General features: G+C 40.6%; 1 protein-coding gene across 2 annotated transcripts in view; it reads left to right on the plus strand.

The window, feature by feature from the left end:
* Window positions 1-23,709: 23,709 nt before the first annotated feature.
* Window positions 23,710-27,469, plus strand: part of LOC138439611 (GTPase IMAP family member 5-like) — a 90,663-nt gene continuing 86,903 nt past the window's right edge. Inside the window, exon 1 of one of the 2 annotated variants that reach the window (XM_069588676.1) lies at window positions 23,710-23,801. The gene's annotated coding sequence lies outside the window, so the exon portion shown is untranslated. The remainder of the gene's footprint in view (window positions 23,802-27,469) is intronic. The other variant, XM_069588677.1, reaches the window with a different exon arrangement.

The raw sequence follows: 27,469 nt of genomic DNA on the forward strand, positions 1-27,469 counted from the left end.
GTAGTAAATCCTGAAGTCAGGCAGGTTGATTCCTCCAGTTTCATTCTTCTTTCTCAAGATTGCTTTGGCTATTCGAGGATTTTTGTATTTCCACACAAATGGTGAAATTATCTGTTCTAGCTCTGTGAAAAATACTGTTGGTAGCTTGATAGGGATTGCATTGAATCTATAGATTGCTTTAGGTAGTATACTCATTTTCACTATATTGATTCTTCCAATCCATGAACATGGTATATTTCTCCATCTATTAGTGTCCTCTTTGATTTCTTTCACCAGTGTTTTATAGTTTTCTATATATGGGTCTTTAGTTTCTTTAGGTAGATATATTCCTAAGTATTTTATTCTTTTCGTTGCAATGGTGAATGGAATTGTTTCCTTAATTTCTCTTTCTATTTTCTCATTTTTAGTGTATAGGAATGCAAGGGATTTCTGTGTGTTGATTTTATATCCTGCTACTTTACTCTATTCATTGATTAGCTCTAGTAGTTTTCTGGTGGGGTCTTTAGGGTTTTCTATGTAGAGGATCATGTCATCTGCAAACAGTGAGAGTTTTACTTCTTCTTGTCCAGTTTGGATTCCTTTTATTTCTTTTTCTGCTCTGATTGCTGTGGCCAAAACTTCCAAAACTATGTTGAATAGTAGTGGTGAGAGTGGGCACCCTTGTCTTGTTCCTGACTTTAGGGGAAATGCTTTCAATTTTTCATCATTGAGGATAATGTTCTCTGTGGGTTTGTCATATATAGCTTTTATTATGTTGAGGTATGTTCCTTCTATTCCTGCTTTCTGGAGAGTTTTTATCATAAATGGATGTTGAATTTTGTCAAAGGCTTTCTCTGCATCTATTGAGATGATCATATGGCTTTTATTTTTCAATTTGTTAATTGATTGATTTGTGGGTATTGAAGAATCCTTGCATCCCTGGGATAAAGCCCACTTGGTCATTGTGTATGATCTCTTTAATGTGTTTTTGGATTCTGATTGCTAGAATTTTCTTAAGGATTTTTGCATCTATGTTCATCAGTGATATTGGCCTGTAGTTTTCTTCTTTGGTGGCATCTTTGTCAGGTTTTGGTATTAAGGTGATGGTGGCCTCATAGAATGATTTTGAAAGTTTACCTTCCTCTGCAATTTTCCAGAAGAGTTTGAGTAGGATAGGTGTTAGCTCATCTCGAAATTTTTGGTAGAATTCAGCTGTGAAGCTGTCTGGACCTGGGCTTTTGTTTGTTGGAAGATTTCTTTCTTTCTTTTTTTTTGTGTTAAAATTTTTTTATCAAATGTTTTCAAAATTTTGCATAATTATGTCATCACATATTGATATTCTATGTAGTATTTGAGGACTCTTTATTTTATTTATTTATTTATTTATTTTTAAAATTTTAACATCTTTAATTCTTACATGCGTTCCCAAACAAGACCCCCCCTCCCACCTCCCTCCCCACAACATCTCTCTGGGTCATCCCCATGCACCAGCTCCAAACATGCTGCACCCTACGTCAGACATGGACTGGCGATTCAATTCTTACATGATAGTATACATGTTAGAATTCCCATTCTCCCAAATCATCCCACCCTCTCCCTCTCCCTCTGAGTCCAAAAGTCCATTATACACATCTGTGTCTTTTTTGCTGTCTTGCATACAGGGTCATCATTGCCATCTTCCTAAATTCCATATATATGTGTTAGTATACTGTATTGGTGTTTTTCTTTCTGGCTTACTTCACTCTGTATAATTGGCTCCAGTTTCATCCATCTCATCAGAACTGATTCAAATGAATTCTTTTTAACAGCTGAGTAATACTCCATTGTGTATATGTACCACAGCTTTCTTATCCATTCATCTGCTGATGGACATCTAGGTTGTTTCCATGTCGTGGCTATTATAAACAGTGCTGCAATGAACATTGGGGTACATGTGTCTCTTTCAATTCTGGTCCTTGGTGTGTATGCCCAGCAGTGGGATTGCTGGGCCATAAGGTAGTTCTATTTGCAATTTTTTAAGGAATCTCCACACTGTTCTCCATAGTGGCTGTACTAGTTTGCATTCCTACCACCAGTGTAAGAGGGTTCCCTTTTCTCCACACCCTCTCCAGCATTTATTGCTTGCAGATTTTTGGATCGCAGCCATTCTGACTGGTGTGAAGTGGTACCTCATTGTGGTTTTGATTTGCATTTCTCTAATAATGAGTGATGTTGAGCATCTTTTCATGTGTTTGTTAGCCATCCGTATGTCTTCTTTGGAGAAATGTCTATTTAGTTCTTTGGCCCATTTTTTGATTGGGTCGTTTATTTTTCCGGAATTGAGCTGCATTAGTTGCTTGTATATTTTTGAGATTAGTTGTTTGTCAGTTGCTTCATTTGCTATTATTTTCTCCCATTCAGAAGGCTGTCTTTTCACCTTGCTTATATTTTCCTTTGTTGTGCAGAAGCTTTTAATTTTAATTAGATCCCATTTGTTTATTTTTGCTTTTATTTCCAGAATTCTGGGAGGTGGATCATAGAGGATCCTGCTGTGATTTATGTCTGAGAGTGTTTTGCCTATGTTCTCCTCTAGGAGTTTTAAAGTTTCTGATCTTACATTTAGATCTTTCATCCATTTTGAGTTTATTTTTGTGTGTGGTGTTAGAAAGTGATCTAGTTTCATTCTTTTACAAGTGGTTGACCAGTTTTTCCAGCACCACTTGTTAAAGAGATTGTCTTTACTCCATTGTATATTCTTGCCTCCTTTGTCAAAGATAAGGTGTCCATATGTGTGTGGATTTATCTCTGGGCTTTCTATTTTGTTCCATTGATCTATGTGTCTGTCTTTGTGCCAGTACCATACTGTCTTGATGACTGTGGCTTTGTAGTAGAGCCTGAAGTCAGGCAAGTTGATTCCTCCAGTTCCATTCTTCTTTCTCAAGATTGCTTTGGCTATTCGAGGATTTTTGTATTTCCATACAAATCTTGAAATTATTTGTTCTAGTTCTGTGAAAAATGTGGCTGGTAGCTTGACAGGGATTGCATTGAATTTGTAAATTGCTTTGGGTAGTATACTCATTTTCACTATATTGATTCTTCCGATCCATGAACATGGTATATTTCTCCATCTATTAGTGTCCTCTTTGATTTCTTTCATCAGTGTTTTATAGTTTTCTGTATATAGGTCTTTAGTTTCTTTAGGTAGGAATATTCCTAAGTATTTTATTCTTTTCGTTGCAATGGTGAATGGAATTGTTTCCTTAATTTCTTTCTCTACTTTCTCATTATTCGTGTATAGGAATGCAAGGGATTTCTGTGTGTTGATTTTATATCCTGCAACTTTACTATATTCATTGATTAGCTCTAGTAATTTTCTGGTGGAGTCTTTAGGGTTTTCCATGTAGAGGATCATGTCATCTGCAAACAGTGAGAGTTTTACTTCTTCTTGTCCAATTTGGATTCTTTTTATTTCTTTTTCTGTTCTGATTGCTGTGGCCAAAACTTCCAGAACTATGTTGAATAGTAGCGGTGAAAGTGGACACCCTTGTCTTGTTCCTGACTTTAGGGAAAATGCTTTCAATTTTTCACCATTGAGGATAATGTTTGCTGTGGGTTTGTCATACATAGCTTTTATTATGTTGAGGTATGTTCCTTCTATTCCTGCTTTCTGGAGAGTTTTTATCATAAATGGATGTTGAATTTTGTCAAAGGCCTTCTCTGCATCTATTGAGATAATCATATGGTTTTTATTTTTCAATTTGTTAATGTGGTGAATTACATTGATTGATTTGCGGATATTGAAGAATCCTTGCATCCCTGGGATAAAGCCCACTTGGTCATGGTGTATGATCTTTTTAATGTGTTGTTGGATTCTGAATGCTAGAATTTTGTTGAGGATTTTTGCATCTATGTTCATCAGTGATATTGGCCTGTAGTTTTCTTTTTTTGTGACATCTTTGTCAGGTTTTGGTATTAGGGTGATGCTGGCCTCATAGAATGAGTTTGGAAGTTTACCTTCCTCTGCAATTTTCTGGAAGAGTTTGAGGAGGATAGGTGTTAGCTCTTCTCGAAATTTTTGGTAGAATTCAGCTGTGAAGCTGTCTGGACCTGGGCTTTTGTTTGCTGGAAGATTTCTGATTACAGTTTCAATTTCCGTGCTTGTGATGGGTCTGTTAAGATTTTCTATTTCTTCCTGGTTCAGTTTTGGAAAATTGTACTTTTCTAAGAATTTGTCCATTTCTTCCACGTTGTCCATTTTATTGGCATACAACTGCTGATAGTAGTCTCTTATGATCCTTTGTATTTCTGTGTTGTCTGTTGTGATCTCTCCATTTTCATTTCTAATTTTATTGATTTGATTTTTCTCTCTTTGCTTCTTGATGAGTCTGGCTAATGGTTTGTCAATTTTATTTATCCTTTCAAAGAACCAGCTTTTGGCTTTGTTGATTTTTGCTATGGTCTCTTTTGTTTCTTTTGCATTTATTTCTGCCCTAATTTTTAAGATTTCTTTCCTTCTACTAACTCTGGGGTTCTCCAACTCTTCCTTTTCTAGTTGCTTTAGTTGCAGAGTTAGGTTATTTATTTGACTTTTTTCTTGTTTCTTGAGGTATGCCTGTATTGCTATGAACTTTCCTCTTAGCACTGCTTTTATAGTGTCCCACAGGTTTTGGGTTGTTGTGTTTTCATTTTCATTAGTTTCTATGCATATTTTGATTTCTTTTTTGATTTCTTCTGTGATTTGTTGGTTATTCAGAAGTGTATTGTTCAACCTCCATATGTTGGAATTTTTAATAGTTTTTCTCCTGTAATTGAGATCTAATCTTAATGCATTATGGTCAGAAAAGATGCTTGGAATGATTTCGAGTTTTTTGAATTTATCAAGTTTAGATTTATGGCCCAGGATGTGATCTATCCTGGAGAAGGTTCCATGAGCACTTGAAAAAAAGGTGAAATTCATTGTTTTGGGGTGAAATGTCCTATAGATATCAATTAGGTCTAACTGATCTAATGTATCGTTTAAAGTTTGCATTTCTTTGTTAATTTTCTGTTTAGTTGATCTATCCATAGGTGTGAGTGGGGTATTAAAGTCTCCCACTATTATTGTGTTATTGTTGATTTCCCCTTTCATACTTGTTAGCATTTGTCTTACATATTGCGGTGCTCCTATGTTGGGTGCATATATATTTATAATTGTTATATCTTCTTCTTGGATTGTTCCTTTGATCATTATGTAGTGGCCTTCTTTGTCTCTTTTCACAGCCTTTGTTTTAAAGTCTATTTTATCGGATATGAGTATTGCCACTCCTGCTTTCTTTTGGTCTCTGTTTGCGTGGTATATCTTTTTCCAGCCCTTCACTTTCAGTCTGTATGTGTCCCTTGTTTTGAGGTGGGTCTCTTGTAAGCAGCATATAGAGGGGTCTTGTTTTTGTATCCATTCGGCCAGTCTTTGTCTTTTGGTTGGGGCGTTCAACCCATTTACGTTTAAGGTAATTATTGATAAGTATGATCCCGTTACCATTTACTTTATTGTTTTGGGTTCGGGTTTATACACCCTTTTCGTGTTTCCTGTCTAGAGAATATCCTTTAGAATTTGTTGGAGAGCTGGTTTGTTGGTGCTGAATTCTCTCAGCTTTTGCTTGTCTGTAAAGCTTTTGATTTCTCCTTCATATTTGAATGAGATCCTTGCTGGGTACAGTAATCTGGGCTGTAGGTTATTGTCTTTCATCACTTTAAGTATTCCCTCCTGGCCTGAAGAGTTTCTATTGAAAGATCAGCTGTTATCCTTATGGGAATCCCCTTGTGTGTTATTTGTTGTTTTTCCCTTGCTGCTTTTAATATTTGTTCTTTGTGTTTGATCTTTGTTAATTTGATTAATGTGTGTCTTGGGGTGTTTCACCTTGGGTTTATCCTATTTGGAACTCTCTGTGTTTCTTGGACTTGGGTGATTATTTCCTTCCCCATTTTAGGGAAGTTTTCAACTATTATCTCCTCAAGTATTTTCTCATGGTCTTTCTTTCTGTCTTCTTCTTCTGGGACTCCTATAATTCGAATGTTGGAGCATTTCATATTGTCCTGGAGGTCTCTGAGATTGTCCTCATTTCTTTTAATTCGTTTTTCTTGTTTCCTCTCTGATTCATTTATTTCTACCATTCTATCTTCTATTTCACTAATCCTATCTTCTGCCTCCGTTATTCTACTAATTGTTGCCTCCAGAGTGTTTCTGATCTCATTTATTGCGTTATTCATTATATTTTGACTCTTTTTTATTTCTTCTAGGTCCTTTTTAAACCTTTCTTGCATCTTCTCAATCTTTGTCTCTAGCCTATTTATCTGTGATTCCATTTTGATTTCAAGATTTTGGATCATTTTCACTATCAATATTCGGAATTCCTTCTCCGGTAGATTCCCTACTTCTTCCTCTTTTGTTTGGTTTGGTGGGCAACTCTCCTGTTCCTTTACCTGCTGTGTATTCCTCTGTCTCTTCATCTTGGTTATATTGCTGCGTTTGGGGTGGCCTTTTTATATTCTGGTAATTTGTGGAGTTCTCTTTATTATGGAGCTTCCTCACTTTGGGTGGGGTTCTATCAGTGGCTTGTCAAGGTTTCCTGGTTAGGGAGGCTTGTGTTGGAGTTTTGGTGGGTGGAGCTGGGTTTCTTCTCTCTGCAGTGCAGTGGAGTAACCCATAATGGGTTACGAGACATCAAAGGTTTGGGGATAATTTTGAGCTGCCTGTATATTGAAGCTCAGGGGAGTGTTCCTGTGTTGCTGCAGAATTTGCGTGGTATGTCTTGTTTTGGAACTTGTTGGCCCTTGGGTGGAGCTTTGTTTCGGTGTAGGTATGAAGGCATTAGATGGGCTCCTATTGCTTAATGTTCCCTGAATTCAAGAGTTCTCTAATGTTTTCAGGCTTTGGATTTAAGCCTCCTGCTTCTGGTTTTCAGTTTTATTTATACAGTAGCCTCTAGACTTCTCCATCTATACAGCACCAATGATAAAACATCTAGGTTAAAGATGAAAAGTTTCTCCACATTGAGGGACACTTAGAGAGGTTCACTGGGTTATAAGGAGAAGAGAAGATGGAGGAGGTAGTTAGAGGTAACTGGAATGAGATGCGGTGAGATCAAAAGAGAAGAGAGCAAGCTAGCCAGTAGTCACTTCCTTATGTGTGCTCTATAGTCTGGACCGCTCAGAGGTATTTACAGAGTTATACAGGGAAGAGGAGAGGGAGGAAGTAGACAGAGGTGACCAGGAGGATCAGAGAGAGGAATGAGTAGGAGAGAGACAAATCCTGCCAGTAACTTGTTCCGTAGGTGTTCCCCACAGTCTGGAACACACAGAGATTCCCAGAGTTGGATAGAGGAGAGATGGGGGAGAAAAGAGACAGAGGCCACCTGGTGGAGAAAAAGGAGAGTCCAGAGGAGGAGAGAGTGGTCAAGCCAGTAATCTCGCTCTCAGGTAAACTGGGGTAGTGAAGTTTGGGTTTTTAAATGTACAAAATTGGCAACAAACACCTAAGAGCAAAGATTAAAAATCTAGAGTAGAGGTTGGATTTTCAAAGATACAATATTAAAGAGAAGCAGAAGGAAAAAGGAAGAAAGAAAAAAAAAGAAAAAGAATTATTAAAAAACAAACAAACAAACAGACAAACAATCCAAAAAAAAAAAACCATCAACAACCATCCAAAGACTATATATGGTGTTTGCCTTAAAAAAAAAAAAGTCTTAAAAAAATAGTAATAATAGGTTATAGAAATAAAAATTAGAGGAGAAATAGAAGACTTAACAATTAAAAAACGTTAGAAAAAAAAAGCAAAAAAAAAAAAAAAAGGAATGATTTTAAAAATATTAAAAAATATCTGGCCCTTTCTGTTGTTATGGGCCGTGTGGGATCACCTCCAAGGTGGTTCCCTCTGTTTAACTTCTTCTGTTTGCTGGTTTTTTAGGCTCACTAGTTCAGTCGCGCTGTGGGGAGGGGGGATGCTGCAAACAAATAGCACTGTCGTGTGCACACAGTATCTCTGCCCCGCTTGACCTGTCCTTTCTCGCCGCGCACAAACCGCTCCGGTTCTAGGATGCTCAGCCGGGAACTGTCTGGGGCCGGCCCTAGGCTGCGTGCACTTCCCCGGTCCAAGCCGCTCAGGTTCGGCGCTCAGGCAGCCCTCAGAGGCACAGATTCTGCTGGGACTGCGCTTTGTGCCCTTCCCAGGTCCGAGTAGCTCAGGAGTTTGGCGAGCGCGAGTCTTGTCACCTTTTCTGCCGCTGCTGCTCAGCTTTCTGGGTGGACCGCTGGCGCACCCCGTGAGGCAGATGGTGACTGTCCAGCACCCCCAGAAGTCTTAGCAAAGGAGCCTGCTTGCAGTTAGGTACGTAAAGTCTCTCCGGGTCTGCAATTGCCCCTTTCCAGTCCTTACGGCTCTGGCTGCCTGTCCCCGGCGGGGGATGGTCTGCAGCCGGCTTTTTCCGTTCCGTCCTTTGTTCTGTGCTCGGTCCTGGCGGTGTCTTATGTTCGAGCTTTTCGCGTGGTAGCTATCCCACAGTCTGGGTTGCTAGCCCAAGTTGGATCGTTCTGGTTGCGCGTGGGGTGTTCCTGCCCGATTCTTGCAAAGCGCTGCAGCCCGCGCCTCCCGCGCGTCCCTGCCCTGCCCCCACTTCCCAATGGCGGATGCAGGCGTCTGTGCTGCTTTTCCGCTGGGGGAGTTACTGGTGGGCTTGTAATCTATTGGTTTTAATTATTTATCTATTTTTCCTTCCTGTTATGTTGCCCTCTGTGTTTCCAAGGCTCGCCACAGACTCGGCAGGGAGAGTGTTTCCTGGTGTTTGGAAACCTCTCTTCTTAAAATTCCCTTCCCGGGACGGGCTTCCCTTCCCGGGACGGAGCTCCCTCCCCACCTCCTTTGTCTCCTTTTTCGTCTTTTATATTTTATCCTACCTGTTTTTGAAGACAATGGTCTGCTTTTCTGGTTGCCTGATGTCCTCTGCCAGCCTACAGAAGTTGTTTTGTGAAGTTTGCTCAGCGTTGAAGTGTTCTTTTGAGGAATTTGTGAGGGAGAAAGTGGTCTTCCCGTCCTATTCCTCCGCCATCTTTTTCTGTTGGAAGATTTCTGATTACAGTTTCAATTTCCGTGCTTGTGATGGGTCTGTTAAGATTTTCTATTTCTTCCTGGTTCAGTTTTGGAAAGTTGTACTTTTCTAAGAATTTATCCATTTCTTCCACGTTGTCCGTTTTATTGGCATATAATTGCTGATAGTAGTCTCTTATGATCCTTTGTATTTCTGTGTTGTCTGTTGTGATCTCTCCAATTTCATTTCTAATTTTATTGACTTGATTTTTCTCCCTTTGTTTCTTGATGAGTCTGGCTAATGGTTTGTCAATTTTATTTATCCTTTTAAAGAATCAGCTTTTGGCTTTGTTGATTTTTGCTATGGTCTCTTTTTTTTCTTTTGCACTTATTTCTGCTCCAATTTTTAAGTTTTCTTTCCTTCTACAAACCCTGGGATTCTTCATTTCTTCCTTTTCTATTTGCTTTATGTGTAGAGTTAGGTTATTTATTTGACTTTTTTCTTGTTTCTTGAGGTAAGCCTGTATTGCTATGAACCTTCCCCTTAGCACTGCTTTTATAGTGTCCCACAGGTTTTGGGTGGTTGTGCTTTCATTTTTATTTGTTTCTATGCATATTTTGATTTCTTTTTTGATTTCTTCTGTGATTTGTTGGTTATTCAGCAGTGTGTTGTTCAGCCTCCATATGTTGGAATTTTTAATAGTTTTTCTCCTGTAATTGAGAGCTAATCTTACTGCATTGTGGTCAGAAAAGATGCTTGGGATGATTTCATTTTTTTTCTTTTTTTGAATTTATCAAGGCTAGATTTATGGCCCAGGATATGATCTATCCTGGAGAAGGTTCTGCGTGCGCTTGAGAAAAAGATGAAATTCATTATTTTGGAGTGAAATGTTCTGTAGATATCAAGTAGGTCTAGCTGGTCTATTGTGTCATTTAAAGTTTGCATTTCTTTGTTAATTTTCTGTTGAGTTGATCTATCCATAGATGTGAGTGGGGTATTAAAGTCTCCCACTATTATTGTGTTATTGTTAATTTCCTCTTTCATACTTGTTAGCATTTGCCTTACATATTGTGGTGCTCCTAAGTTGGGTGCATATATATTTAAAATTGTTATATCTTCTTCTTGGATTGATCCTTTGATCATTATGTAGTGTCCTTCTTTGTCTCTTTTCACAGCCTTTGTTTTAAAGTCTATTTTATCTGATATGAGTATTGCTATTCCTGCTTTCTTTTGGTCTCCAGTTGCATGGAATATCTTTTTCCAGCCCTTCACTTTCAGTCTGTATGTGTCCCTTGTTTTGAGGTGGGTTTCTTATAGGCAGCATATATAGGGATCATGTTTTTGTATCCATTCAGCCAGTCTTTGCCTTTTGGTTGGGGCATTCAACCCATTTACGTTTAAGGTAATTATTGATAAGTATGATCCTGTTGCCACTTACTTTATTGTTTTGGGTTTGGGTTTATATGCCCTTTTTGTGTTTCCTGTCTACAGAATATCCTTTAGCATTTGTTGCAGAGCTGGTTTGGTGGTGCTGAATTCTCTCAGCTTTTGCTTGTCTGTAAAGCTTTTGATTTCTCCTTCATATTTCAGTGAGATCCTTGCTGGTACAGTAATCTGGGCTCTAGATTATTTTCTTTCATCACTTTAAGTATGTCTTGCCATTCCCTCCTGGCCTGAAGAGTTTCTATTGAAAGATCAGCTGTTATCCTTATGGGAATCCCTTGTGTGTTATTTGTTGTTTTTCCCTTGCTGCTTTTAATATTTGTTCTTTGTGTTTGATCTTTGTTAATTTGATTAATATGTGTCTTGGGGTGTTTCACCTTGGGTTATCCTGTTTGGGACTCTCTGTGTTTCTTGGACTTGGGTGATTATTTCCTTCCCCATTTTAGGGAAGTTTTCAACTATTATCTCCTCAAGTATTTTCTCATGGTCTTTCTTTTTGTCTTCTTCTTCTGAAACTCCTATGATTCGAATGTTGGGGCATTTAACATTGTCCTGGAGGTCTCTGAGATTGTCCTCATTTCTTTTAATTCATTTTTCTTTTTTCTTCTCTGATTAATTTCTACCATTCTTTCTTCTACTTCACTAATCCTATTTTCTGCCTCCCTACTATTTGTTCCCTCCAGAGTGTTTTTGATCTCATTTATTACATTATTTATTATATATTGACTTAAAAAATTTCTTCTAGGTCCTTGTTAAACCTTTCTTGTATCTTCTCAATCCTTGTCTCCAGGCTATTTATCTGTGATTCCATTTTGACTTCAAGATTTTGGATCATTTTCACTATCATTATTTGGAATTCTTTATCAGGTAGATTCCCTATCTCTTCCTCTTCTGTTTGGTTTGGTGTGCATTTATCCTGTTCCTTTACCTGCTGGGTATCCTCTGTTTCTTCATCTTGTTTATGTTGCTGTGTTTGGGGTGGCCTTTCTGTATTCTGGCTGTTTGTGGAGTTCTCTTTATTGTGCAGTTTCCTCACTGTGGGTCATGTTGTATGGGTGGCTTGTCAAGGTTTCCTGGTTAGGGAAGCTTGTGTTGGTGTTCTGGTGGGTGGAGCTGGATTTCTCTGTGGAGTGCAATGAAGTGTCCAGTAGCGAGTTATGAGATGTCAGTGGGTTTGCAGTGACTTTGGGCAGCCTGTATATTGAAGCTCAGGGCTGTGTTCCTGGAGAATTTGCATGGTATGTCTTGCTCTGGAACTTGTTGGCCCTTGGGTGGTGCTTGGTTTCAGTGCAGGTATGGAGGCGTTTGGTGAGCTCCTGTTGATTAATGTTCCCTGGATTCAGGAGTTCTCTGGTGTTCTCAGGATTTGGACTTAAGCCTCCTGCTTCTGGTTTTCAGTCTTATTTTTATAGTAGCCTCAAGACTTCTCCATCTATACAGCATCATTGATAAAACATCTAGGTTAAAGATGAAAAGTTTCTCCACAGTGAGGGACATCCAAAGAGGTTCACAGAGTTACATGGAGAAGAGAAGAGGGAGGAGGGAGTTAAAGGTGACCTGAAAGAGATAAGGTGAATCAAAAGAGGAGAGAGCAAGCTAGCCAGTAATCACTTCCTTATGTGTGCTCCACAGTCGGGACCACTCAGAGATGTTCACGGAGTTATACAGAGAAGAGAAGAGGGAGGAAGGAGACAGAGGTGTCCATGAGGATCAAGGGGGAATCAAAAGGAGAGAGACAGATCCAGCCAGTAATCAGTTCCCTGTGTTCTCCACTATCTGGATCACACAAAGAGACTCACAGAGTTGGGTAGAGAAGAGAAGGGGGAGGGAGGAGATAGAGGTGACCTGGTGGAGAAAAAGGAGAGTCTAAAGTGGGGAGAGAGCAGTCAAGCCAGTAATCTTGCTCCCAAGTAAAAACGGGTACTGAAGATTAGGTTCTTAAAAGTACAAAATTGATAACAAATACCAAAAAGCAAAGATTAAAAATCTAGAGTAGAGGTTGAATTTTAAAAAATACAATATTAAAGAAAAGAAAGGAAAAAAGTCACAAAAATTATAAAAACATATATATATGAAGTTTGCTTTAAAAAATAGGGTCTCCCTTTTTTTCAAATTAATAGTAGGTTATAAAAATGAAAATTAAAGGAGTAATAGAGGACTTAAAATAAAAAAAAATAAAAAGAAAAGAATGATAGTAAAAATAGTAAAAATATATCTAGGACTTACTCTGGTATTGTGGGCAGTATGGGGTCAGTTCATTTTCGGATAGTTCCTTGATCCAGATTATATTTCTCAAGATCTATAGGCCCCTTCCTATGTAGTTGGTCCTAACTACAGGGTTTTAATCTATTGCACCTGTTACTTCCAAGGCTGTTCCCTCTGTTTTAGCTTCTTTTGTTTGCTGGTCTCTTCAGTGTCTGATTTCTGCCCTGACACAAAGTGGCGGTAGTGGACACTTTTTAGGCTCACTTGTTCAGTCACACTGTGGGGAAGGAGGGATGCTGCAAACAAATAACACTTGCATGTGATCGCAGTGTCTCAGCCATACTGGGCCTGCCCCCACTCACGGTGCATGTGCCCTCCCTGCCCACACTGCTCAGGCTCTAGGTTGCTCCGCCGGGAACCGTCTGAGGCTGGCCCTGGCCTGCATGCACCTCCCAGGTCTAAGCCGCTCAGGCTCAGGCCCTCGGGTAGTCCTCAGAGGCAGAGACTCAGTTGGGCCTATGTTTTGTGCCCTTCTCAGGTCCGAGCAGCTCAGGTGATGTGTTGTTTGGCAAGCACGGTCTCTGTGACTTATTGCCTCCCCAGTCCCTGCTGCTCAGTTTTCTGGGTGTACAACCGGCGCACCTTCTCAGGCAGATGTTGACCGTCCAGAACCCCAAGAAGTCTTAGTTAGAGAAAGAAGAAGAAAGAGAAGAAAGAAGAAGAGAAAGAAGAAGACTGCTTGCAGTTTGGTAGATAATACCTCTCTGGGGCTGCGATTGCCCCCTTCCGGTTCTGGCTGCCTATCACCGGAGGGGTATGGTCTGCAGCCAGCTAGCTCTGCTCAGTCCTTTGTTCTGTGAGTGGGCCTGGTGGTGTCTTCAGTTCACTACGGTTCACTTCAGTTCAGTTGCTCAGTCGTGTCCGACTCTTTGTGACCCCATGAATTGCAGCACGCCACCTCTCCCTGTCCATTACCAACTCCCAGAGTTCACTCAAACTCATGTTCAAAGAGTCAGTGATGCCATCCAGCCATCTCATCCTCTGCGGTCCCCTTTCCATCTGCCTCCTATCCCTCCCAGCATCAGAGTTTTTTCCAATGAGTCAACTCTTCACATGAGGTGGCCAGAGTACTGGAGTTTCAGCTTCAGCATCATTCCTTCCAAAGAACACCCAGGGCTGATCTCCTTCAGAATGGACTGGTTGGATCTTGCAGTCCAAGGGACTTTCAAGAGTCTTCTCCAACATCACAGTTCAAAAGCATCAATTCTTCAGCACTCAGCTTTCTTCACAGTCCAACTCTCACATCCATACATGACTATGGGAAAAATCATAGCCTTGACTAGACGGACCTTTGTTGGCAAAGTAATGTTTCTGCTTTTGAATATGTTATCTAGGTTGGTCATAACTTTCCTTCCAAGGAGTAAGCGTCTTTTAATTTCATGGCTGTGATCACCATCTGCAGTGATTTTGGAGCCAAAAAAAATAAAGTCGGACACTGTTTCCACTGTTCCCCCATCTGTTTCCCATGAAGTGATGGGATCGGATGCCATGATCTTCGTTTTCTGAATGGTGAGCTTTAGGCCAACTTTTTCAGTCTCCTCTTTCACTTTCATCAAGAGGTTTTTTAGTTCCTCTTCACTTTCTGCCATAAGGGTGGTGTCATCTCTATGTCTGAGGTTATTGATATTTCTCCTGACAATCTTGATTCCAGCTTGTGCTTCTTCCAGCCCAGCGTTTCTCATGATGTACTCTGCATAGAAGTTAAAGAAGCAGGGTGACAATATACAGCCTTGACGAAACTCCTTTTCCTATTTGGAACCAGTCTGTTGTTCCATGTCTAGTTCTAACTGTTGCTTCCTGACCTGCATATAGGTTTCTCAAGAGGCAGGTCAGGTGGTCTGGTATTCCCATCTCTTTCAAAATTTTCCACAGTTTATTGTGATCCACACAGTCAAAGGCTTTGGCATAGTCAATAAAGCAGAAATAGATGTTTTTCTGGAACTCTCTTGCTTTTTCCATGATCCAGCAGATGTTGGCAATTTGATCTCTGGTTCCTCTGCCTTTTCTAAAACCAGCTTGAACATCTGGAAGTGCATGGTTCACATATTGCTGAAGCCTGGCTTGGAGAATTTTGAGCATTATTTTACTAGCATGTGAGATGAGTGCAACTGTGCAGTAGTTTGAGCATTCTTTGGCATTGCCTTTCTTTGGGATTGGAATGAAAACTGACCTTTCCCAGTCCTGTGGCGTTGTTTTAGGTTAGGGTTTTTTGCGTGGTAGCTATCCCACAGTCTGGTTTGCTAGTCCAAGTTAGTTCCCTCAGAATGCCCTCAGGGCATTTGGGCCTGATCCTTACTCTAAGCAATGCAGCCTATGCCTGCCTGCCCTGCCTCCGCTTGCTAGCAGTGGGTGCAGGCTTCTGTGCTGCTTCTCCACTGGGGGAGTAACCATTGGGCATGTAATCTGTGGATTTTAATTATTTATTTATTTTTCCTTCCAGTTATGTTGCTCTCTGTGGTTCCAAGGCTCGCCACAGACTCAGCAGTGAGAGTTTTTCCTGGTGTTTGGAAACTTCTCTCTCTCTCTCTTTTTTTTTTTTTTCTGTGGGATATAATTTTTGTGCCTTTTTACTTTTTTAAAAAAAATTTTACTTTACAATACTGTATTGGTTTTGCCCTACATCAACAACTTCTCTCTTTTTAAGACTCCCTTCCTGAGACGGAGCTCCATCCCTACCTGTTTTGTCTCTCTTTTTGTCTTTTATTTTTTTTCCTACCTCCTTTTGAAGACAATGGGCTACTTTTCTGGGTGCCTAATGTCCTCTGCCAGCATTCAGAAGTTGTTTTGTGCAATTTACTCAGCGTTTAAATGTTCTTTTGATGAATTTCTGGGGGAGAACGTGGTCTCCCCGTCCTGTTCCTCTGCCATCTTAGGACCGCTAATGGTGTAATTTTGGTAGTTTCCCCAAGGCTCTTTCTTCACTTGTTCCAATGTAGAAGGATGTTTCTTGTCCACAGTTGGAAACTATTGTTTTGCTGACATCTGTACTAGCTATTATCAGCACAGTAGTAGCTTTACATTCTATATGTCTGAATTTTTATTGTCTATAGACAGATTTGTGGCTAAAGTTTCATGATACCTATCACAGTAAGGTACAGATTTACTCTAATAAAATAAGGTGTGCCCTTATCCTTAGGAACATACACATTTGACTGTATGGTTGAGGTCCTGGGGATAACACAAAAGAATTGATCTTTTTTTGCTGTTTAAATTTATGTGTAAAATATAATCTAATATGGCTTCCCAGATAGTGTTAGTGGTAAAGAGTCCTCCTGCCAGTGCAGGAGACCGAAGAGTTGCAGGTTCGATCCCTGGGTTGGGAAGATCCCCTGGAGAAGGAAATGGCAACCCACTCCAGTTTTCTTGCCTGGAAAATTCCATGGACGGAGGAGCCTGGTGGATTCCATGGGTCCACAAAGAGTCAGACATAACTGACCAACTGAAAGTCGGGTCTGACTCTTTGTGACCTTATAGACTGTAGCCTGCCAGGCTCCTCTGTCCATGGGATTTTCCAGGCAAGAATACTGGAGTGGGTTGCCATTTCCTTCTCCAGGCGATCTCCCTACCCCAGGGATCAAACTCCGGTCTCCCACATTATGGGCAGACTCTTTACTGTCTTAGCCCCCAGGGAATCCCTTTCTGTTAAGGGAGGTTTGGAAAATGCCATTTTGACCTTTGATTACTGCTGCATTTCTTCACCCCAGCATTAGGGAGCTCTGTGATTTGGAAGAAAATTTGCAAATTGATGCTTTTTTTAAAATTTAAATTGAAACTTTGCAAATGACCCTGTTCTTTTTTTTTTTCCCCTCTCATCCAAAATGTACTCATTTAAATTATTCATCACAAGGGCTCAACCAGAGACTAAAACGAAAAAATTGAAACAAAACAAAGATGACACAATTACCAACTCAGGTCCTTGGATAGTTTAATCAATAGAAACTGTTAAGAAGTCAGATGAGAAATTCAGGCACAGATTTACTGGGACCTGTGCTATAGCAGGGGGGAGTGATAAGAGAAAACAGGTGCCCTGGCTCACTCTCTGAGGAGGACAGGCTGGTTCCTAAAAGGAGTGAAGCTGGGGGCAGATCAGCAGGTTGACTCTAGGGACAGCTTAGGTGGTCTGCCCACCTTCTTGGCGGCACTGGGCACAGTGATCATGAGCAGTACTTTATTCAGAAGTGTATCTTATTTGTTCATAATTGCCCAACTTTGCACATGCATGCAGTTATTTTTATTTTATTTATTTATTTGGCTGCATTGGGTCTTAGTTGCATAATGTAATGTAATATGTTAGTTGCTCAGTTGTGTCCAACTCTTTGCAACCCCATGGACTGTAATCTGCCAGGCTCCTCTGTCCATGGAATTCTCTAGGCAAGAATTTTCAATGGAGTGGGCCATCATTTCCCTCTCCAGGAGATCTTCCTGACCCAGGGATTGAACCCAGGTGTCATGCATTGTAGGCAGATTCTTTACTGTCTGAGCCACCAGGGAAACCCCTAAGTGTGTGGGCTTCTAATTGCGGTGGGTGGGCTTAGTTGCCCTGAGGCATGTGGGATCTTAGTTCCCCAACCAGCAATTGAACCCATGTCCCCTGCATTTCAAGGTAGATTCTTAACCAGTGGACCACCTGGGAAGTCTCTGTCCTTTCATTCATTTTTTTGTTTTTTGGTTTTCCAAAACAAGTGTTTTATTTGCTCACAATCCTGTGGGTCAGATATTTGAACAGGGCTTGACTGGATGGTTCTTCTGCTTCATGTTGGCATCAGCTGAAGTCTCTCATGAGGTTGAAGTAAGCTGGTGACTGAGATTGGAGTATCCCTGATGGCTTCTGTCCTTTCATTCTTGAAGGATGTTTTCTCTGGTTATAGAATTCTGGGTTGATAGTTCTTTTCTTTCAACACTTGGAAAATATTGTGTCACTTCCTTCTGGCCTCCATGATTTCTGATGAACAGTCTGGAAATGGTTCTGAACCACCATAGAGGCAGAACATGACATGTCTTTCAAGCATCTGCCATTTCTGTCTCCCTGTCTAAAGAACAGCAGGATCCAGGCACTACTCCCCATCCCACTATGTAAGCAGGGTTGGGGGTAAAATTCTGTGTTTCTGAGTTTGGCCTTGCACATTAGCTACTTCATGATCACAGTTTACTTGAATGCCACTCAGCTCTGTAGTGAGTCTCAGCTTGATTTGGTTTTGGTCAGCAGCTGACCTCCAGGATCCATGTCCTCCTTAGGTCATTGTTGCCACTAGCATGCAATTCTCAGAGGAGACTAATGTGGAGGCAGCCTGCATTCCCCTTTAGTACCCTGCTGACCCACACCTATATAAGACCTGGCATTTCATCTCCCTGCACTGCAACAGGGATTTTCTCTAGGGGTAACTAGAGAAAATCACTACAGAGGGACATGTTCTTTTCCCAGGGCTGTCATAACAAAGTAGCACAAATGAAGTGGCTTATAATAACAGATAATAAATCATTTTTATAATAATTTATTCTCTCACAAGTCTGGAGGCTGGAATTCCAAAATAAAGGTGTTGGCAGGGCCATGCTCTTCCTGAAGGCTGTCAGGAGGATCCTTCTGAGAGAGTAACAGGCAGGAAGGCTAGGGGTCCTCCCAAGGGGAGAAAATAGACTGCAAGTTTCAGACGTTTTTCCCCTCTCTCTTAAGAGGCAGGAGGAAACAAACCACAAGTGTCAGATTTTTATTCCTCCTCTATTAATTAAACAAAATTAAAAGGAGTTTTCTTTTAAAATTCTGTGTTGCCCTGATGACACCTGGTTCCCCCTGAACTTTTCTTATGCTGTGTTAATGAACTATGTATTTATCTTAGAATCTGCCTTTCGTCAAGATTCATGTCAATTGTTTCATGGCCTGGGATGACTTCCTGGTGCCAATGCTATCTCAAAATGCATGTTATGGGTGAGGGGCCTGGTGCAACTCTCTCAGTTTTGAGGCATTTCCTTTCTCTAATTAGCATCTTGCTAATAGGTATATAACCCCTTACTATAAACTAGCAAGTGGGCACTCTTTCTGCCCCCTTCTGATGTCTATGTCAGAAGCTCTCTCTACCTCTTTTATACCTTAATACCGTTTTATCACACAAAAGCTCTGAGTGACCAAGCCTCGTCACTGGCCCTGGATTGAATTCCTCTCCTCCAGAGGCCAAGAATCCTGGTGTCATTCATGGATCATAATGACAAACTTCCTTGCCTCTTCTAGCTTCTACTGGCCCCAGGCAGCCTTACTTCAACCTCTGCTTCTGCCTTTATATGACTGTCTTCCCAATGCATGTGTCTGTGTCCAATATCTCCCTTCTAATAAGGATACCAATTGTATAGATTAAGGCTCATCTCAGTGACTTTACCTTAACAATCAAGTCTGCAGAGACCTTGTTTCCAAGCAAGGTCACATTTGTAGGATTAGAGCTTCAGTATCCTTTGGAGGGGAACACAATTCAAACCATAAGAGAGAAGAAAGGCCTAAAAAGTGAAGCTGAATATAAATGTTAATAGAGTACAAGAAACTAAAAGCTAAAACCTTCCTAAGGACACTCTCATGAGCTCACTCTCATTTCTGGACATTCATGTAAATATAATCATATCTTTATGTATCTTTTCCCTGGTTTCTTTCACTTAGTATAATGCTGTCAAGGTTCACTCACATTGTAGCATGTAGCCAGACTCCACTCCTTTTTATGGTTAAACAATACTCCATTGTATGCATATATCCATTCATCTGTTCATGTGCATTTGGGTTATTTCCACTTGTTTTAGACTATTATGAATAATGCCGCTTAACCATTCTTATAGAATTTTTGGTATGAACATGTCTTGGCAGTTCTCTTGGATGGACACTTAGGAAGTGGAATTACTACATCATGTGTTAATCTATGTTTTAAGTTTTACAGGATACACTGAAGTGCTTTCCACAAGCAACTGTGCCATGTTATATCCTCCCCAGCAGGGTATAAAGATTAAATTTATCCAGATACTTATCAGTATTTGTTATTTTTTCTTTTTGAAAGATTGTAACCCACTGAGTATGAAGTGGTATCTTATTTGGTGTAGATTTGAATTTCCCTAGTGACTGATGATGTTTGTCTTTTTTCATATGTATTATGCCCAGAGTCTGAGTCCCCAAAACTGAGAGAATAAGACGTCCACAGCAATGCAAAAGCATAAAGGGGTTTATTGCTAACTCGAGTTAGGGCCCACATCTCATCCAGCACAGTGGAATCCGACAAGAGCCCTGAGCTCTGAATCACATATACTTTTATACAGACAGTTCTTTGTTTCTGTAACAGCATAGCTGATTGGTTAAACCGTACACACGCATGGGACTTTTAAACCTCGCATCCCTATCTGGATTGGCTCCGGTCTGGTACAGGCGGGGGGCTACGGGGATTTCTCTGATTGGTCTAGCTACACTGCCTGCGGGAGGTTCCAGTGCCTCAGCTTTTCCAGAGACTAAACCTCAGGCCTAGCCTGCCCCTTAGAGCCTGTCCTGGCTCCAGTTTGGTCCTAACAATATGTTTATTGGCCATTTGTGTATCTTATTTGAAGAAATTCCTATTCAAATCTTTTGCCCATTTAAAAATTAAACAATTTGTCTTTTTATTGTGGAGTTGTTAGAGTCATGGCTTCCCTGGCTGCTCAGTCGGTAAAGAATCCACCTGCAATGCAGGAAACGTGGGTTTGATCCCTGGATTGGGAAGATCTCCTGGAGGAGGGCATGGCAGCCCACTCCAGTATTCTTGCCTGGTGAATCCCTGCAGACAGAGGATCTTGGCGGGCTACAGTCCATGGTGTCGCAAAGAGTCAGACATGATTGAGCAACTTAGCACAGCACAAGAGTTTGCTATATATTCTGGGTATTAGATCTTTACCAGGTATATGGTTGGCAAATATTTTCTCTCATTCTGCAGGTTGTCTTTTCACTTTTTGGATAGTGCTCTTTGATGGGAAAGTGTTTTAAATTTTGATTAAATATAAATTATCTGGGTTTTTTTTTGATGCTTTTGGTGTCATATATTACAGTGGGACACAACTTAGCGACTAAACCACCACCACCATTAGAAACTATGGCTTAATCTTAGTTATCATACATTTAGTCTCTGCAGATCAGAAATGCTACCCCTATTGGTAAGATACTATATTCTCAATGAATAACTGTGGGGAGAGGGAGCCTCGTCTTCTTGGTCACCCTTGCCAAGAATGGAGTTTCTGTCAACTGAAGCTGGGTTGGGGAGGGAGGAAGTAGATCATGGTTCAAGTATGATGTAGATGCTCACTGTTCTTTCTAAGATTCAGTGTATTTTTTTTCTGAAAAAATGTCTCATTTGTTATATGAACATAGGACAATGTTTAGAGACTTTTAAATTTTTTTCTTCAAATAATGTTTGTCAGTTACGGATGTTCATCAGTGACAAGTTTGCAGGGCTCCTCTCAATGTTTTGGAGGAGACCCTGTCAGTAGCTGAAATTAAACATTGGCCACATTGCTAGCTCCCCTCCTCTTCCTTTCTGCAGTGTGCCTAGGCTTTGGACAGTTTAGTTTCCCCTTCTTACTGTCCTCTATTGTAGTTGAATGAAATAGAGCTAATGGGGACCCAGGTGACACTGTCTTCCAGATTGCTATCTTATTGGGAATCTTTGAATCTCCACTAAACACAAATATGTTATACTTGCAGAGGATGAGAGAAATGCTAGTGTCACTTTTCATTTCCAGATAGTCATGTGTGACCTCTCAAAGCTTAGTGTCACTTAAGTACCATTCTTGAGGTTTTTTTTTTTTTTCATAATAAACAACAGTTAAAAGCCACGAGGCTGTTCAGCTATTTATTATCCATCTGATTTATTTATTTCCCCTGGTGGCTCAGAGGTTAAAGCGTCTGCCTGGAATGTGGGAGACCTGGGTTCGATCCCTGGGTCAGGAAGATCCCCTGAAGAAGGAAATGGCAACCCACTCCAGTACTCTTGCCTGGAGAATCCCATAGAGGGAGGAGCCTGGTAGGCTACAGTCCCTGGGGTCGCAAAGAGTGGGACATGACTGAGCGAATTCACTTTCACTTTCATTTTGAGAACTTCCTTGTTAGGATCTTGAAAGATAGCAATATAATATCCACACACCATTCCAGTTTACAACAGAGTTTATTTTGTTTCATTCATGTGGAACTCAGAAGTGCTGCCTGCTGGGTCTGCTCTGAATGAGTCCTGATGTGCTTTGGAGCCTCCCAGGAAAACCCTTTCACTTCATCCTCAGGCCAGGTCTGCCTCAGGGGTCTGAAAAGGATTCTAAGGACCATTCAGTGCAATTTCCATGATGAGATTTCTCCCTGGCCCAGCCTTTCTCTCCTATCCCTTCCTATCCACTTCGGCAGGAATAACCAGGGGGACCCAGGCCTGTAACCTAGGTTTTCTAGCCTGTGCTGTGACCTCGTGGTGATGAAGGTGTGCTGTGACCTTCAAGTGTCAAATAAGGGAGAGTAGCTTCTGAGGCACGATGTGTATTTTTCTCTGCACAACTGAATTTACAATAAATCACCCAGTTGCCCATTTGCTGAAAATATAGGGGTTTACAAGAAACAGAAAGAAGTCTGTGCTGTGATACACTGTGGTGTACATGGCAGTTGTTCCTTTACTACTTGTTAAAGTTTTACTTATAGCATCCTCTTTACTAAGAAAGCACTGATGAACATTCTCTTCGGGGAAGGATTGAAATGAAGCAAAAAAAAAGTCAAATTGGAACCAAAAGGGAGAAATGAAAATAATAGCAGAAATCGTGCAAACAAAATGACAAGTTATGGGATGCTGTCTGATGGTTATGGCAGCCTCCACATTCTTTCCTCAATTCCTGTTCTCCAAATCAACCTCTTCCACCATTAGGATCACGGAATGGCTAAGAATTCGGGGATAGCTAAGCAAACATTGTGGATTTTGGAGGTGTGGGGCTAGGAACCTAGGTAGGCAGGTAAGGAAGGAAACTGGATTTCCTGAAAGAAATAGAAAACTGTGGGAGAAAAACCCATTTCCTTGCTTCTTGCTTTCTTGGCTATTGGAGCCAAGTGGCAAATAAAGCTTATATCTGTAACTGTCTGTAACTATCCATGGCTCTGATGACACTTGGGACTCAGGAACCCTGGGAGGAGTGAGCCTGGACTAACAGAGATTCCTCATGCCAGACTCCTGGAGCCAAGGGCTGCATGAATGGTCCCCTCCATGTAGTCTCCCTTTTAGTACCACTGCTCTCTGTTCCACTGCTGGAGGTTTATAAATATAACCACGTACATCTGCAAATCAGTGTGAGTAAGCACACCAGGTCACAGTTCCTGCCAGTGGGAGTCTGGGGATTTGTTCTTGTTGGGTGAGGCCTAAATATTAGAGTTGATACCATTCCATGGGTTTCCCTGATAGCTCAGTTGGTAAAGAATCTGCCTGCAATGCAAGAGACCCCGGTTTGATCCCTGGGTTGGGAAGATCCCCTGGAGAGGGGGAAAATCTACCCACTCCAGTATTCCATGGCCTGGAGAATTCCATGGGCTGTATAGACCATGGGGTCACAGAGTCAGACATGACTGAGTGATTTCACTTCACTTTACTATAACCCCATACAGCAAGTAAAATTTTCAAAATTCTTGTGTCATAGCAGGCACATGGAGAAAAAGCTTTCAACTTGGCAAAACTGAAGTGAAGTTGCTCAGTTATATTCGACTCTTTGCGACCCCATGGACTGTAGCCTACCACACTCGTCCATCCATGGGATTTTCCAGGCAAGAGTACTGGAGTGGGTTGCCATTTCCTTCTCCAGAGGAGCTTCCGGATGCAGGGATCGAACCCTGGTCTCCCGCATTGTAGGCAGACACTTCACCATCTGAGCCACCAGGCAAAACTGAGCCACCCACCAAATGATGGGGCAACATTTCTGTCTTTTTAAAAACAAAACACTGTTTTCACTGGCCCCACCCAATCTGCTTCCTGGCTCCGAGGTCTCAGAGGTGCAGCAGTTAGAGCAAACACTGGAGCTCAAACAGCTTCTCTGGAGGAAACCAGACAACTCATCAAGCCCTTAAATCAGGTGAGCCTGTCTGAGAACAGATCCCAGGGAGACAGAGCTGCAGGGACAGTATGATAGGGGACTCTGGGAAGGGCATGGATTCTGGCCTGAGAAGGGACCAGGTGCTGTGCAAACAAGTCAAGAGGATGCTGCCAGAGAGGGGGAGTTGGCGGTAGGGAGGGGAGTAAGGATGTCTGTTAACATATTGTCCATACATCTCATTTTAACATGACAACTTTTTGCTGAATACTGCACCTTCCATCCAGTAGTTGTTGTTTGGATAGACATTGAGTACACTTGATAACCCAGACATTTCTTTTAATAGGAAATGTGTCCCCAAGGTCTTTCGAGTTAGAAGGCAATTTAGAGACCACTCAGTCTAAATCTTTTTTTAAAATTTAATTGTTATTTTATATTGCAGTACAGCTGTTGTTTAGTCACTAAGTTGTGTCTAACTCTTTACGAGGTTATAGTGAACTATAGCCTGCCAGGCTTCTCTGTTCATGGGGTTTCCCAGACAAGAATACTGGAGTGGGTTGCTGTTTGCTCCAGGAGGTCTTCCTGACCCAGGGATCAAACCCCGGTCTCCAACATTGCAGGCAGATTCTTTACTGTCGAGCCACCAAGGAAGCTCACATTGTGGTACATGTAAATCAACTAATTTTTTGGCAGGAAATGAGCATTTGAAGACTGCAGTCTGGCACTAAGGGTGCTCATTTCTACTGGGCTTATCATTGTTTTGTCTTTCCAATGGACTTCAGAACTATACACACACACATACACATACACATACACATACACACAATGAAGAATAGGATTCCTGAAAATTTTGGGGCAAGGGTTGGGGGGACTTAAAGTATATCCCACTGGACATGGACAGAGAAATGACTGCGTTATCAAGTCTCTTGGAACAATTTTTTGTGTGGTTCATTCATCACACAAAATACAATTAGGCTTGTTTCATTTGCTTTTGATTTTTACTAGGATTTTAAGTATAATTTTTGCTGTGTGATTATTTAAACTATTTACATGGTTTTAAGATCAAATCAATGAAATATAAGTATATCCAAACAAGTCTGATTCCCAGTTTCTGTCCCCATCCTCTCTTACCTTTTTCCCCCATACCCATATAAGTAACTTTTTTGTTTGTTTAGCTTTCAGATTATGTGGCCATTGTTTTTACAGATGAATGAAAAATATATGTATTACATTTTATATAAGTAGATCACATTCCTCCTTGTTAGAGAAATGCTAGTAAACTATACATTATTTTCTTCTTTGCTTTTTCCGCTTAATGCTATATCCTGGAGATGTCTCCATGCTAGGATATAAAGATATACCTCATTTTTTCTACAGTTGACCAGTGCTTCACTGTGTGAATATACCTTAGTTAATTCAACTGGGTCCCTACCCTAGTGATGGGCATTTGATAGGTTTTTGGTATTCTGAGATTCAAATAGTGGCACAGTTAACAGATTTCTGGGGTTTCCCAGGTGGCTCAATGGTAAAGAATCTGCCTGCCAAAGCAGGAGATGCAGGAGACATGGGTTCAAACCCTGGGTCATGCAGATCCCTTGGAAATGGCAACCCACTCCAGTATTCTTGCTGGGAAAATCCCAAGGAGAGAGGAGCCAGGGAGGCTAGTCCATAGGGTTACAAAGAGTTGAACATGACTGAGCACACACACACACACGTGTATGTGCACACACACACACAGAGCTTTCTGCATAATTTTCTTCCATATTCTTGTTGGGTACGTTTGGAATAAATCCTAAAATTGAGGTTGATAATAAAAGGGTAAGTGCGTATGTAAATGCACATACACAAACCTTGCTAACTTCTCCTCTAGTTGTTTTAGACTGTTCTTTTATTCCCAACAGCCATGCAGGAGAAGATCTGTTTCCCCTATATCTTTTATTTATTTAAAAAATGTATTTATCTATTTGGCTGCACTGCATCTTAGTTGCAGTATGCAGGATCTTCCTTGCAGCATGTGGGATCTTTCACTGTGACACACGAACTCTGCAGTTGTGGAGGGATTGGTTGCTCCATGGTATGTAATATCTTAGTTCCCTGACCAGGGATTGAACCCACATCCCCTGCATTGCAAGGTGGATTCTTAACCACTGGGCCACCAGGGAGTCCCTCCCCTATACCTTTTACCAATAGATTATGCCAACTAATTTCTGGGTGTTTTCAAACCTGTAGGTGAGAAATAGTATCCTAGTGCAATATTAAATAATTAATTTTAGTTTTTCTATGTTTTGATATGTTTTTCTCTATTGTGAGTGAATGTTGGTATCTTTTTATATATTCAAGGGATATTTACATTTTTATTTGAACTGTTTATTCTTATCTCTTACTCCATTTTCTATCAAGTTGTTGGTTTTTTGTTTCTCTACTTTTAGGTATTGTTTGTTTGCTAAAATATTTTTATTGAAGTATAGTTGATTTACTATAATTATAGCCAAGCAATTCAGATTTATACATATGTGTGTTTGTGTGCATGCTCAGTTGCTTCAGTCATATCCAACTCTCTGCGACCCCATGAACTGTAACCCTCCAGTCTCCCCTGTCCATGGAATTCTCCAGGCAAGAATACTGGAGTTGGTCATCATGCCTTCCTCAAGGTGATCTTCCTAACCCAGGGATCAAACCTGTGTCTCCTGTGTCCTCTGCATTGCAGGCAGATTCTTTACTGCTGAGTCACTGGTGAAGCCCATATATATATGTGTGTGTATATATATATATATATATATATATATATATATATATATATATATATATAATGTATATATATATATTCTGATTTTTTTCCTTTATAGGTTAATACAAGAAATTGAATATGGTTCCTTTTTACTATACAGTAAATTCTTGTTGCTTATGTATGTTATATATAGCAGTATGTACATGTAATGTATATGTATATGTAACATACCACTATATATAACAAAAGGTCAGCTTTCATTCCAATACCAAATAAGGGTAATGCCAAAGAATGTTCAAATTACTGTACAATTGCATTCATTTCACATACTAGCAAGGTAATGCTCTAAATCCTCCAAGCTAGGCTTCATTAGTATATGAACCAAGAACTTCCAGATGTACAGGCTGAATTTAGAAAAGGCTGAGGAACCAGAGATCAAATTGCCAATATCCATTGGGTCAAAGGAAAAGCAAGAGGATTCCAGAAAAACATCTACTTCTGCTTCATTGACTATGCTAAAGCTTTTGATGGTGTGGATCACAACAAACTGGAAAATTCTTCAAGAGATGGAAATACCAGACTAGTTTACTTACCTCCTTAGAAACCTGTATGCAGGTCAAGAAGCAACAGTTAGAACTGGACATGTAAACAGACTGGTTCAAAACTGAGAAAGGAGTATGTCAAGGCTATATATTGTCACCCTGCTTATTTAACTTATATGCAGAGTACATCACACAAAATGCCAGGCTGGATGAAGCACAAGCTGGAATCAAGATTGCTGGGAGAAATATCAATAACAGATATGCAGATGACACCACCCTTATGGCAGAAAATGAAGAGGAACTATAGAGCCTCTTGATGAAGGTGAAAGAGGAGAGTGAAAAAGCTGGCTTAAAACTCAACATTCAAAAAACGAAGATAATGGCATCCAGTCCCATCACTTCGTGGCAAATAGATGGGGAAACAATGGAAACAGTGACAG

This window comes from Ovis canadensis, chromosome 4, assembly GCF_042477335.2.
Source record: "Ovis canadensis isolate MfBH-ARS-UI-01 breed Bighorn chromosome 4, ARS-UI_OviCan_v2, whole genome shotgun sequence".
Classification (NCBI taxonomy): domain Eukaryota; kingdom Metazoa; phylum Chordata; class Mammalia; order Artiodactyla; family Bovidae; genus Ovis; species Ovis canadensis.